The sequence below is a fragment of the Eptatretus burgeri genome, chromosome 7 (genome assembly GCF_056783735.1).
Source record: "Eptatretus burgeri isolate ZD-2024b chromosome 7, Ebu_testis_v1, whole genome shotgun sequence".
NCBI lineage: Eukaryota > Metazoa > Chordata > Myxini > Myxiniformes > Myxinidae > Eptatretus > Eptatretus burgeri.
Genome location: NC_140967.1, coordinates 65,292,915 through 65,307,182, shown reverse-complemented (window position 1 = coordinate 65,307,182; position 14,268 = coordinate 65,292,915). Strand labels below are relative to the sequence as shown.

The window sequence follows — 14,268 nt, the reverse complement described above, 5'->3', positions numbered from 1 at the left end:
TATAATCAGGGGTTGATTAATCTCTTCCAGTTGTTGAAATAATTCTTCATCATGATATTCTAATTCTCCAATATGCTCTAATTCTTCCTCCGTCATTTGACTGAAATCTTTTAACATTTGAAGTTTTTTAGGAGTATATTCTACTGTGGGAACTGTGGAAACATCTTTCATTTTTTCTTGGGAAGTTTTTAAAAGTGGTTTAAAAAATTTCTCTTGTTTTCTTTCAAATGCTTCTTCGCCAGTTAGTTTCTGTCTGCGTTTCTTCTTTATGTCTTCCTGTTGTTTTACAACTTTTGAAACCAACTCTTGATGTTCCTTAAATCTTCTTGCTCTTTCTTTTGCATCCATTTATTTATTGTAAAATATAATTTAATGTATTGTAAAGATCAACAGGGAAATTTTCCTTTTCTTCATCATTCAAGTAGATGTGTTCAAATAAATCCTTTTCTTTAAATATTTCATCAAATTCTTTATTAACATTAATGCGAGTTGTAATTTCTTCTTCACTGATACTTGCATCTCTGCTTTTCATACGTTTGTGTTGAGTTTCTTCATCAACATTAAAACTGAATGATAAAATCTTCACTCCACTCAGATGTTTAATAATTTGTCTCGTTCCTTCTGGATTAGTTTCTAATATCCAAACACCACAAGATTTTAGTTTCCTTAACTCACTCTTACAATGTGAATATTTTGTTTTACCAAGAGAAACCTCCTCAAACATTTGGCCTTCATTCCTCAATCGCATATGTTCCTCCACTGAAATATAGTGATAATCTTCACCTTTTACTTCTCCAGGTCTTATTGCTCTAGTTGTTGTTGATACAATGCGTATCACGGGGTGTTTTTTAAGTAAATTTACAATATTCTCATTTGTACTACACAAGAACCTTGATTTATGAAAGTTTTTTCCAGAAGCAGATTTACCTACAAGATTTATAATAATAGTTGTCATTTATATATGTAATTGTTTATAAAACAAAAAATATATCCCTTAATATCTCATCTTGTTTCACAACAATATATTTATATTTTTCAGTCGTATGCTTCATGTAATCCTCAAATTTCTATTTACTACATAATGTAGAACAATTATCTCTCCAAAAATTATTGATATCTATTGAATTTAACTTGAATAAAATAAAAGTATTAGCATTGTTTCTGATGGAACGACGAGGAAGTTGAAAGTACGATTGACTAAGATAAATACAATTACAAGAAGAATGTCTCCCTCTTGTGTAGTAGCTGTCCATTACCGTTTGGTTTCTCTCATTAACACAATCATCAAAGATAATGAGGTTCTTTTTTGATTTATCCAAATCTTGGGGAGACGGTATATCATCCGTATTATCACTAAGAATACAAGTTATAGGATTTGATTTCTTTTTACATCTCTGTGTATCACAAAATAGTTGAATTATATCTTCAATGTTATAATCATTTAGGTTTTTTTGGCGTTTAAATAAACCGATTATATCTTCTTTTTGAAGACCAGCATTAAAACCTTGTGAGAGTAGTTGATACTCTGGTTGAAAACTCGACTTTGTGAAAATTATTAAATGATCATAATCTAAAAAGTTGGGAGTGAGGAGCATTTTTAAAAGTAAGCAGGTTTTTCCACATCCACTTGAACCAACTATGAGACATCTTAATGAATTTGGGAGATTTTTATGGTTGTTAAATTTTATCTTATTTTCCCAAATAGGTAAAAAATCATTCATTTATATATTTGAAAAACAGGTTATTTAATTTATTATTGGCTTTTTTAGAAACTCTATATTTTATCCTAAGTTCAGGTTTAATTTCAAGATAATCCATTATTTTATTTAAACAATATCTTGTGTTGATATTTCCCTGAAAATTACATCCATGACTAATATACAACAACAATCCTTTGAACATTTCTCTTATACGTTCAGTTTCTTCCCTTGTAAGGAAAGGTGTGTTATCACCCTCATACTTTACATTCATTTCTCTAATCAATCTTGTAAAGTAATTCATTTTTGGTGTAAATCTAAAATAATTATTTTCCTTTTTATATTTTTTATTATCATTAATTAGAAGATAATCACAGAATATACATTGTTTATAGGCTTTTGACTCTGTGTTTAATCCCCGTCTTTCACATGCAGGACAATTCTCAAATTTGTCATATGAAGAATCAGGAAAGTCTAGCATATTTATAAAGTAAAACTTTACTTAAAGTGAAATTCATCTATACTTTCAGTTGTATATTACCATCGATATCGATATACTTTTTTTCATTATCAGATTCAACGACAACATTTTTTATATTAAAGGTAATTTTACTATTGAACGTTAATTACTATTGAACGAAATGTCATTTCACCTGATATATTAACATCCTTTATTTCATCAGGATTTACATCTTTAGGGTTGTTGAAAAAAATACAAATTTCTCCTTGCATATTACAGATGGTCTTATCTTTTCTTTCTAAAGCTTCATCCATAAGGTTTTTGTTTTTTGATACTTTTTCTTGTTTCATTGCTTTTTCTAGTTTTGAATATATTACTAGAAGGAGAGGAGAAACTTTTGTTAGAGATACTTTAATTGATGTTCTACCAGGTATACTAAAAGCCCTTCCACTGAAGGAAATTGAAGAACTCATATTATTTACCATAATAGTTTTTATCCAATAGTTGTTATATTTATCTTTGTTCAATTTTACATCCTTGACATATTTCTCAGTATCTTTAACAAATGAAGAGATTGATTGAAACTTGTCTTTTGTGTCTTGAAACATTGTATTTATTAAGTGAAAAAGTTGGAGGATAAAATGGTTTTAAGCACAGATTCACCTGTAAAACAAACGAAATTTTCATCAAGAAAATTTTAGTTTAAGCAAAGATTTATTATATAAATATGGTGAATACAACATACTGCGATGTTTGTAATCACGAATATAAACATTATAGAAAACACCTCCGAACCAACAAACACACATTTAATCTGTTTCATAAAATATCTCCTCTTGAGTTGGAAAGAAAACATTGTGATATCTGTTCAAAGGATGTTTTGAAGAGTAGTTATAATAAACATCTTCAATCACAAAAACACAAGAAAAATGAGTTTAAAGTAAAGGGAGACTATTATATTGAAAACACTGATGGGGCATTTAAAGGGCATATAAAAATAAGGATTTTTCAATTTGGAGAACCCGGTCCATCATCAATAGCTGAATCAATTGAAATAGTGAAACCCGATGTTGAAAAATTTATTAAAAAGACATTAAAAGAAATGAAAACTTTAAAGTTTTATATGGGAGTGAAAATGAATATGAAAAGACAAGATGAAGAACAAACTCCTTATATGAGAACAGATCTTCATTTTATAACATCATTTCAAGATTTTTTGAATAGTGGGGTTTATGAAGAACTATCAAAACAAGAGGAGGATTTTGATAATACAGTGGTAGGAAGTGGATTCAATATTAAAAAAAATCATCTTTTTAGATATACACATTCTAAAATCAAACCCTCTTAAAGCTTCTTCTTATATTGAATTACCAAAAGAAATAAAACTAAAGAAGGCAGTTGTTAATATTAAGAACAATGATAATAAATGTTTTCTCTGGTCTGTTCTTGCTCACTTACATCCAGCAAAATGTAATTCAGAAAGAGTAAAACAATATATGAAATATGAGAATACCTTGGACATTAAAGATTTTAAATTCCCAATGCCACTAACAGATATTCCTAAATTTGAGAAAAAGAATAATCTTTCTATTAATGTATATGGATTAACGGATACAAACAAAGTTCAAATATTAAAAATTTCAAACAACTATAAAAATGAAGAAACACACATTGATGTTTTATATTTTAGTGTTGGAAAGAATTCACATTACACATACATCAATAATTTATCAAGATTAATCTCTTCTCAGGTATTCAGAACAGCAAACAAAATATATCCTTGTAAGCGATGTCTTAATTCATTTCATACAAAAGAACGATTAGAACAACATTCAAAATATTGTAGTAATCATAAATCAGCTGTAATTACAATGCCTAAACCTGGTGAAAAGATTTCTTTTGAAGATTATAATAAATCTATCATGCACCCCTTTGTGATATACGCTGATTTTGAGTGTATCCTTAAAAAGATTAATACTGCTTCTCCTAATCCAAAAGAATCATATACAAATAAATATCAAAAACATATTCCTTGTGGTTTCTGTTATTATATCAAATCATCTGTTGGAGAAAAGTATAACAAACTTGAACATTATCGTGGAAAAAAAGCTTCACAAGAGTTTGTAAAACGATTAGAAAAGGATTGTATAAGACTCACTAAATTAATGAAAGAAACAAATGAACCGATGAAATTAACCAAAGAAGAAAAATGAGAATTTAGAAAGAACAATATCTGTCATATTTGTGAGGGGGAAATTAAGGAGTCTAAAGTTAGGGATCATTGTCATCTTACTGGTAAATATAGAGGTCCCGCTCATTCCTGTTGTAATCTTAATTATAAATTACCTTCTTTTATTCCAGTCTTTCTTCACAACAGCGCCAACTATGATACACATCTATTTATAAATGAACTTTCAAAAACACCAGGGAATATTTCTGCCATAACAAACACAAGTCAAAAGTATATTTCATTTACAAAAATGATATTCACAAAACCTATAACTCGTATTCGGTTTCTTGATTCTTACAAGTTTATGGGAACACCACTAGCCTTCCTCGCATCAAATCTAAGCTCCACGGACTCTTTTCCAAATCTTAATTCATTCTTTCCAAAAGAGGAAATTCTCACTAAAGAGGAAATTCAGATTAAAGAGAGAATTCAAAGTAAAGAGGAAACTCTAATTAATGAAGAAATTCTAACTGAAGATGAAATTCTAATTATAAAGAAAATTCGAACAATGAATGAAATTCTAACTAAAGAGGAAATTCTGATTAAAGATGAAATTCTGATTAAAGAAGGAATTCTTACGAGAGAGGAAATTCAAACAAGGAATGAAATTCAAAGTAAAGAGAAAATTCTTACAAGTAAGGGAATTTATCCTTATGATTATATGGATTCATTTATGAGATTTAAAGAAACACAACTTCCATCAAAAGAAAGTTTCTATAATAACCTTTATGAAGAAGAGATAAGTGATAAGGAATATAAACACGCACAAGAAATATGGAAATTATTTAAGATAAAGAACCTTGGAGAATATCATGATTTATATCTAAAAACAGATGTTTTATTGTTAGCTGATGTGTTTGAAGCTTTTAGATCACTCTGTCATAATAAAAATTGTTATGGATTAGACCCTGCCCACTATTTCACAGCTCCTGGTTTAGCTTGGAGTGCAATGTTGAAAATGACAAAACAAGATATAGATTTAATCAGTGATGTTGATATGCTTTTGATGATTGAGAAGTCCAAGAGAGGTGGAATATCACAAGTATGTTCAAAAAGATATGCTAAAGCAAATAATAAATATCTTCCAAATTATGATAGTGAAAAAGATAGTAATTATTTGATGTATTTTGATGCTAATAATTTGTATGGATGGGCAATGTCTCAATCTCTGCCTTATGGTAAATTAGAGTGCGTGGAAGAAAAGGATTATGAAAAGGCTTTGATGAATGTTGTTATTTCTTCTCAAGAGGAATTGAATGACGAAGAAGAAGGTTATTATTTTGAAGTTGATTTGAGGTACCCGAGTGATCTTCATAATAAGCATAAAGATCTTCCTTTTGCATGCGAGAAAGAAACCCCAAAGAAAGAATGGTTAAGTGATTATCATAAAAGTTTTAATATTAAAGGTAAATCAACAGAAAAGTTATTAACAACATTCTATGATAAAGAGGGATATGTTTTGCATCAGAGAAGCTTAAAACAGTTTTTGAGAGAAGGATTGAGAGTAGCTAAAATTCAGAGTTTTAAAATTTAAACAAAGTCCTTGGGTGAAAAAGTATATTCAATTCAATACAGATATGAGAGCAAATTCAAAAGTAAAATTTGAAGGGGATTTTTATAAATTAATGAATAATGCTGTATTTGGAAAGACTATGGAAAATGTTAGAAACAGGCAAAACATTAGATTCGCAACATCTTGGAAAGAAGCTTCGAGATTGATAAATAAACCAAGTTTTGAGAGAGAAGAGGTTTTTTCAGAGAACTTTTCTGCAATTCATATGAAAAAGGAAAGTATTGTAATGGATAAACCAATTTATATTGGAACAGCAGTTCTTGATTTATCAAAGATATTGATGTATGATTATTTGTATAATGACTTAAAGAAAGAGTATGGTGAAAATGTTTCATTGTTGTATATGGACACTGATAGTTTTATCCTAGATATAAAAACTGATGATGTTTATAAAGATATGAGGAAAAATATTGGAGTATATGATACAAGTAATTTCAGCAAGAAGAGTGAGTTATTTTCCAAAAAGAATGAAAAGGTTATTGGTAAGTTTAAGGATGAGTTGGGTGGAAAAGTAATGAGTGAGTTTATTGGATTGAGAGCAAAGGCATATGATTATAAGTATGGTGATCAGATTGATAAGAGGTTAAAGGGAATAAAGAAATATGTAATAAAGAAATCAATAACTTTTAGAAATTATTATAATTGTTTGATGAATAAGAAAGAAGAATACAGGAAAATGAATACAATAAGAAGTTATAAACATAACATATATAGTGAAGAAGTAAATAAAAAGGCATTAGGAGCCTTTGATGATAAGAGATTTATTTTAGATAATGGAATAGATTGTGTTCCATATGGATATTGTATGATAGAGTGTATAAAATAGATTGCGTTTTAACGATGGGAAGATGGGTTAGGGTTTTTTAAGGGCTACCGCCGCGTTTTTTCACAATATATAAATGGTTAAACCAAGTATTAATCAAACTAAAGAGTGGAGAAAATCTCAGTCTTGGTATATAAATGGAAAACATAATGAATGTGAAAAATATCAAATAAGTCTTATTGAAAAAATAACTAAAACAAAGGTAAATAAAACAAATAAGCGAATCAATTTAAAAAGTAGTAAGTTAGAGGATGTAAAGAAAAAAATGAATATCCTTGAATGGACTGAAAACTTTGATGGTTATCAATTGAACAATGAAAAAACAATTTACTATAATCTCAAAATGATATGTGGCTCAGGAGGTGGTCAAACAAGAGCATTAAGAGAAGTTTATCATTTCGTAATGGCACAAAAGGGGTATCTTAAAAAATATAAAGATTCAAATGTTTTGTTTGTCAATATTTTAGATGGGGATTATTGTGCAAAGAAAATTAAACTATTGAAGGAATTTGAGAATGAACAAATCTTTATAGGTTCAATGAGTGAGCTGATCAACCTCCAGGTTAAAAGGGGAGACAAATAAATATACCTTGGGATAGCCTGGTTATATATATATATATATATATATATATATATATATACAAAGCCTGGTGTTGGCCTAGTGGTTAGGGTGGCGGCTTGGGATCCCAGTGTCCCGAGTTCGAATCCCGTTCAGCTGCTGAATTAACACCAGGGGGTTGACTCAGCCTGTCATCCTTCCGAGGTCGGCGAAATGAGTACCAGTATACTGGTCCCGGTGTATGCCCCGGTTAGAATAGGTGTACCATATCCCTGTGTTGTAAGAGGCGTCCAGGAAGGGCATCTGACCATAAAACATTGCCTCACAAAAAGCCAAACCCCTGCACAGCAGGGAAAAACGGATAAAAAGGGGGTTTATTTTTAGGGGAAAAAAAAGGGAATCGCTGAAAATCCCCCATTCATTTACATGGGGAAAAGTGAGCTAGAACCAGTATATTCACCCTACTCATGTGGATGCCATCATATACTGTGTTTGTTCCAAGACAGACAAAATCGGTCCATGTATGTCTTGAGAAATGGATGGGGACACATTTAAGTAACAAAATGGCTGCTAGTCGGCCATCTTTGATCGCATTGTGAAACAACATGATTTGCATATGTATACCATCATGTGTTGTCTTTGTGGCAAGTACGAATAAAATTGATCCATACATGTCTGAGACATGGTTGCAGACGCATGCATGCATGGACACGAAAATCGAAACCAAATCCATCACCCCCCCCCCCCCCATTTCGGACTAAGTCCAATGAGGGCTAATAAAGAGAGGTTCTTGTAAGCACCACAGCCATTTTCAGCAGTGCTGTTTCGACCGTAAAAGATTCATCAGCAAGGTTAAAAACAGATAGTATATGAAGTAAAGCTTTTAAAAAAAAAATCCTTAAAAGTAAAGCAGATAATGAATATAATGGTGATAAAAGTTTTAAAAAAGTTTTACTCTGAGAAAAAAAGCATTATCTCAGGTTCCACCCACTGGCTTGCTCACTCGCAGGTCGGCAGGGAAAAACAGAATTAGACAGGAAATGGTGAAGAATTTAATAAAATATAGTGTCATGGAAAGAGGGCTTTTGAGGAAATGTGAGTGAGAGTTTACATAATATATAATGCGGTGTACCACGCTGATCCTCCAGCTGTCGAGTTGGACGTCAGGGGTGTTACAATCCTTATTTCTGACCCTCCAATCAACTGTGGTCCACCTTCGTTGGTGGAAACAGGCTGCAGTGAACCGATTGAAATGGGGCAAAGCTCCAGGGGATCTGTGGCATCGATGCTGAACTTCTCATGTCTTTGCATGCAGTTTAGTGCTCTGCCTGGAGCACAGGCATCATCCCAACTGATTGGAAGAGGGGCCTTGTTGTCCCTTTCTGGAAAGGGAAGGGTGATCGCCAAGACTGCAACAACGACCGAGGGGTGATGCTGCTCTCAGTGCCGGGCAACGTCTTTGCTCGGATAAAATTCTCGATAGGGTTCACCACCATCTGCTTGAGCACCAGCATCCAGAGCAGTCAGGCTTTACATCAAAGAGGTCAACGATTGACTATATCCTTGCTCTTCGGGTCCTCACTGAATGCACACGAGAGTTTCAGCAGGGGCTGCTTGCAGCCTATGTTGATCTCTGTAAATCGTTTTGATTCAGTGAATCGGGATGCCCCCTGGAGGATACTTGGTCTTCGTGGGGTGCCACAAAAATGGATCGATCTGATGTCTGAACTCTACTCTGGTACTGAGAGTGCTGTGAGATGTGGTGGCACCATCTCTGACTTATTTCCAGTTGTTACTGGAGTTCATCAGGGGTGTGTACTGGCCCCCACACTTTTCAGCACTTGTTGGGACTGGATTCTGGGGAGGATGTCGGAGAGATCAAGCTGTGGTGCATCGTTTGGGAATGTCAAGATCTCTGACCTTGATTTCGCAGATGATGCAGTCATCTTTGCAGAGACTCCAGATATTCTTTTGGGGCCCTCGAGGTGCTGAATGAGGATCGGAGCCACTGGGATTATGGGTTTCCTTGGTCAAAACTAAGATCCAGGCTTTCAATGACATCTTGGATGCTGTTATCCTATCTGTACCTGTTTGTGGTGATGATGCTGATGTCGCGGAGAGATTCACTTACCTTGGCAGTGATATTCATGTCTCTGCTGGCTGTGAGGCAGAGGTCAATCGACGTCTGGGTCGGGCCTGGGGAGTCATGGATTAAATGGATCATAGGGTCCATCATAGGGATCATAGGGATCATAGGGCACTGTCGGTACCTGTGCGGGAGGACGAAAGTCCGAGTCTTCATGTCCTTGGTGCTGCCAGTCTTAGTATATGGATGTGAGACTTGGACCCTGACCAGGGAGATGGAGACTTAATTCCTTTGGTACCAGGTCTCTTTGGAGAATGCTTGGCTATCGCTGGTCAGACTTTGTGTCCAACGAGCGGTTGCTGAGAGAGACTCGGAAGAGATTTGTTACCTGCACAGTCCGTGAGCGTCAGTTGCGGATGTATAAACATGTGGCTCGTTTTCCTGATGCTGATCCTGCTCATCAGATTCTCTCAGCGAATGGAGGAGGCCAACAGGCTGAGCCATGTGCCTCGTGGTTGCAGCAGGTTGATTAGCATCTCACGGAGATGGGCCAGGCATCTGCTTGGGAGATGGTCAGATGGCGGCCCCTGGAGTACCGGCAGAAAGTGGACACAGCAATGCGCTGCTCTGGCACATGCTCCCATACCTGACATTATACATTATATGATATCGATATCGATATAGATATAGATATAGATATAGATATAGATATGTCAGACACACCTCCTGACTGTTATGGTGAGCATCGCCGCAGATTATGTCTCACACGGTAAAACTGCATATCCCCACAGAACAACCATCCATCTGCCACCCACATAATTCTTCCTGCTAATGCAAACCATTCAACCAGAAGGCATGTGATGTGACCAGCGGGAAAATCGAAACATGTTGAGTGTGACAAGCACACATGTTGAGGCCAAAGCCTCCGTGTTGGAGGCCATGCTCTGGTGTGGACTGTTATCCAAAGGAGATCAGTGAAGTGCCTGTCACTGTGTGTGTGTGTGTGTGTGTGTGTGTGTGTGTGTGTGTGTGTGTGTGTGTGTGTGTGTGTGCGTGTGCGTGTGCGCCCCTCCCATGCTCGTCTCGTTGAAAAAAGCTGCATAAGGCTACCCAAGGTTAGCCCTTTGCTGTTTCAAAGCCTTCCCAGAGTTCCTCCACAACTGCAAAACATTCACAAGTCGTACATACAAGAGAATCCCAAGGCAACACTACCTCAGCTGCCAGACTGGTCTCTGTTTATTGGCGAGTGATCAGTGACAGCATAGACAGAAACGTGCACAAAACCACTCCTAATGACCCTCCCTTCCTTCATAATGATAACATTGCATTGCATGAAAGATTTACACCAAAAAGGTTACCCAGCTAATTTGTCAAGAATGTGGGAGCAATTTGGAACTTTAAAAGTGGCGTAATAGTAGTAGTAGTAGTTTCTTAATTTCAACTAGTCCTTGGCTATTGATCGGTTGTCTGTCAATGTTGATCATCTCTGTGGTCATCTGTTTTGTTCTTGTGTATGGCAGCTTGGCTGTCAGGTAACTATCATTTCTTGGAAGTGTGGCTTTGCTGCTAATGCTGTGCCCCTCTACCAGTGCACTGGTACTCATTTCACCAACCTCAGAAGGATGTCAGGCTAAATCAACCCCACCTGGTTTTAATTCAGCACCCAATGGGGTTCAAACTCAGGACCCTAAGATCCTAAGCCAGCCATCTTAATCAGGAAGCCAACACTTCGCTATCTCTGTGGTCATACTCATGGTTCACCACACATAAAAGCACTAAAAGATGCATGTCCGGTACTGTACTGAAAACAAAATCATTTTTCTTATTTGGCCGTTAAAGCCTTTGGTGTCCACATTCTCCAAACGTTCCTATCAGTACGTATTCCCGAACAACATTAACTCCACATTAATCATAATTTTAAAACTACATTATAGATATACTGTATTAATATTTAACAATTCAGTGCTGCGTTATATACCAAGTTAAATGCACGATTTTAACACATATCCTGCAAACACACACACACACACACACACACACACACACACACACACACACACACACACACACACACACACACACACACACACACACACACACACACACACACACCAGAAATAGGAATTCATATTGTACAAAGTAGCTTCTTAGGAACTGTCTACCTGTTGATGGTGGTTCCAAAAGGTGCTCCAAGTTCAGACTAGATCCTCAGCACGAAGTTCACTTTCCAACAAGTGGGAACAGATAAAAAGCTGATAAAACGTTCCCAAGGTGCACCATTTAAACGTCCCTCCGTTGTACTCCGATATGTGGGCACAGAGATGAGGATCAAGTGTCGACAGAAAGCGTATCGAAGGTTGTACTTCACCACTTGGCTGGCTCAGGCTCGCCTTGTGGACTCTTTCTCTTTCTCTTTCTCTTTCTCTTTCTCTTTCTCTCTCTCTCTCTCTCTCTCTCTCTCTCTCTCTCTCTCTCTCTCTCTCTCTCTCTCTCTCTCTCTCTCTCTTTCTCTCTCCTGAGCCCCCTACGCTCACTCACACGCTCTCTCTTTGCCCCCCGCAGCCAAGCTCAGCAACAATGCTTTCATCGTGGTCCTTTAACCCAGCTGGGTCCTCGTCCTGGGTCTGTCTTCTCGCTGTGCGCTTTCTCAGGGAACCGAACTCGAACATACTTGGCCCCTCCCATTCTCCAACCCCCCTCACTGCAATCCTTTAACTTGTCAAGGCGGACCACCCCTTCCCACCCCGTTCTCCCTACCTTTCCTTCCACTGTTAGTTTCCATGCGACACCACCTTCACAACATGCTGCGCCACGTGATCTTCGAATTACCTTTGCTCGTGGTTTAGCAAAGTTGACAAAACACATGCAACAAGTGATCAGGAAGTCTGTGGCCCGCACAACAACTCAATCACCGACACAAGCCAAACTTACACAATTTATTTCTGTTTAAGTTTTCAGCAAAATCTTATTAAACTTATAAAATATCGTCACAATGGATAGGTACCAATAAGCGATGAGCGATGGAGTGTTTCAGGGATTGGCAGATATGGAAGGTAAGTCGGGAATTGAATCATGCAATTTGTGTCCATTGTGTTTATGTTGTGCCGTCAAGATTTATTGAGATATTGATTCTCTAATTGTGGGTGTTGTTAGGCGTCAACATGTCGTCTCATACCTCACCAGCACCCTTCCCTTCCTCCCACAAAACAAAAACAAATCCTCATATGTTGTGACTGTTCATGTCCAGTCTGTGACATACCAATTCACCGCTGTCCTTCCTATTGAGCGGATGTTTGGTTGGATCGGGTGGAGTTGGTTTTGTGGAGGGTGAGCATGCTCAGGATTTGGTGGCACAGACATTACAGGCCTATTGGCCCAATAATTTTTGCCAAATTTAACTGGACAATCATCCTTTACATTTTGTTCCCCCATCAAATTGAATATTCAGCACCAAGTAAACATTCCATCATAAATAGTGAGTGACGTCATAGCACTGGCTGTCCGGCTTGGTTTGAAGGCGCGGCCCTCACCAGGAACATGAACATGACAGAGATGGGCGGAAGGTTCTTTCAAGTGGTCATAGAACAACAAGGGAGGAAAACACGCGCTGCTGGGTCATATATCACCCTCATGAAATGGAATCGTCCCTGGTCACGCTCACAAAGCCCAAGGGCTCCTCATCTGTCCGGTCCAAGCACACCCATTCCATGGCATTGGCTTTAAAATGCACTGCGTTTGTGGCTGATTGGGTTGCAGGAATTAAAATCCAGTAGTCTGTTGGTGTTGGTTGGATTCTTGTAAACCGATGTCTTCAGGGAGAAAAGGATTGGCAAGATTGCATTGCATGGATTGGTGTGTCGCCGACAAGCCTCTACACACCATCCGTAATGTCATTGCAAAACTAAAGGATGTGCTTTCTATTCATTTGTCCTTTGGCCGCTTGATTCGTCCCGTTTTTAGCTCACCTGGGCCAAAAATTGTTCAGGTGAGGTATTGGCACCGTGAGGTGTCCATAACTCAGTCGGTGAGTCAGGCTGTATGTGAACACTCCGAACTTCTCCTAACACACTCACACACACACACACACACACACACACACACACACACACACACACACACACACACACACACACACACACACACACACACACACACACACACACACAATTTCGATGAAGCTTGATCACAAACTTCATGACCCGTGATGCCAAAACTATAACAGTTCTATTTTCACCAAACTTTATAGAACTTCTGAGGACCAAGGTCCGGTTGCATAAAGCATTCTTTAGGAAACATTTGAGGATTTAGTTAAATATTTCCTCAAGTTTCCCCTAAAGGACATCATTAATTTGAGGATCGTTGCATTTTCGAATATTCGTTAAGTTTTTCTTTCAACCCTTCCTGAAACTCAAGGCAGCATATTCCACACTCTCCCCCACATCCCCCCCATCCGTAAACACCAACCTTTGAGTTTCCAAATTCTGCTCTTCATGGAAATTGGTCACAAAGAGGTCGATTGTCACTGTGTAAGACGTGTTTTCAGAGACTGCCTCAACCCGCTTGACGACTATGATGATATTACTCTGATCTAAAACACGTACTTAGGAATATCTAGACTTATACTAAGGTCCTTTGATCCCCCAGGAGTCATTTCATCAACAATGTTTAAAATAATTTATTTTTAAACACAATGGAACTGACAATCCAATGGTTTTTAACATGATGTTAACATTTATTACTTTGTGTTCAGGTTATTTCGATACCAATTCAATTCATACCGACGGTGACCCAAGGAAAAAGGTCAACTGCGTACGTAATAAATGGATTGAACGCAGCGTGT

At 36.8% G+C, this 14,268-nt stretch overlaps 1 protein-coding gene across 3 annotated transcripts in view; it reads right to left on the bottom strand.

Moving 5' to 3' along the window:
• VIT (vitrin) overlaps window positions 1-14,268 on the bottom strand; it is a 107,871-nt gene that overhangs the window by 70,209 nt on the left and 23,394 nt on the right. Inside the window, exon 1 of one of the 3 annotated variants that reach the window (XM_085888846.1) lies at window positions 11,591-12,098. The exons of 1 other annotated variant lie outside the window; for it this stretch is intronic. The gene's annotated coding sequence lies outside the window, so the exon portion shown is untranslated. Of the gene's footprint in view, window positions 1-11,590; window positions 12,099-14,268 lie in introns of those variants that run through there. One more of the 3 variants, XM_085888848.1, reaches the window with a different exon arrangement.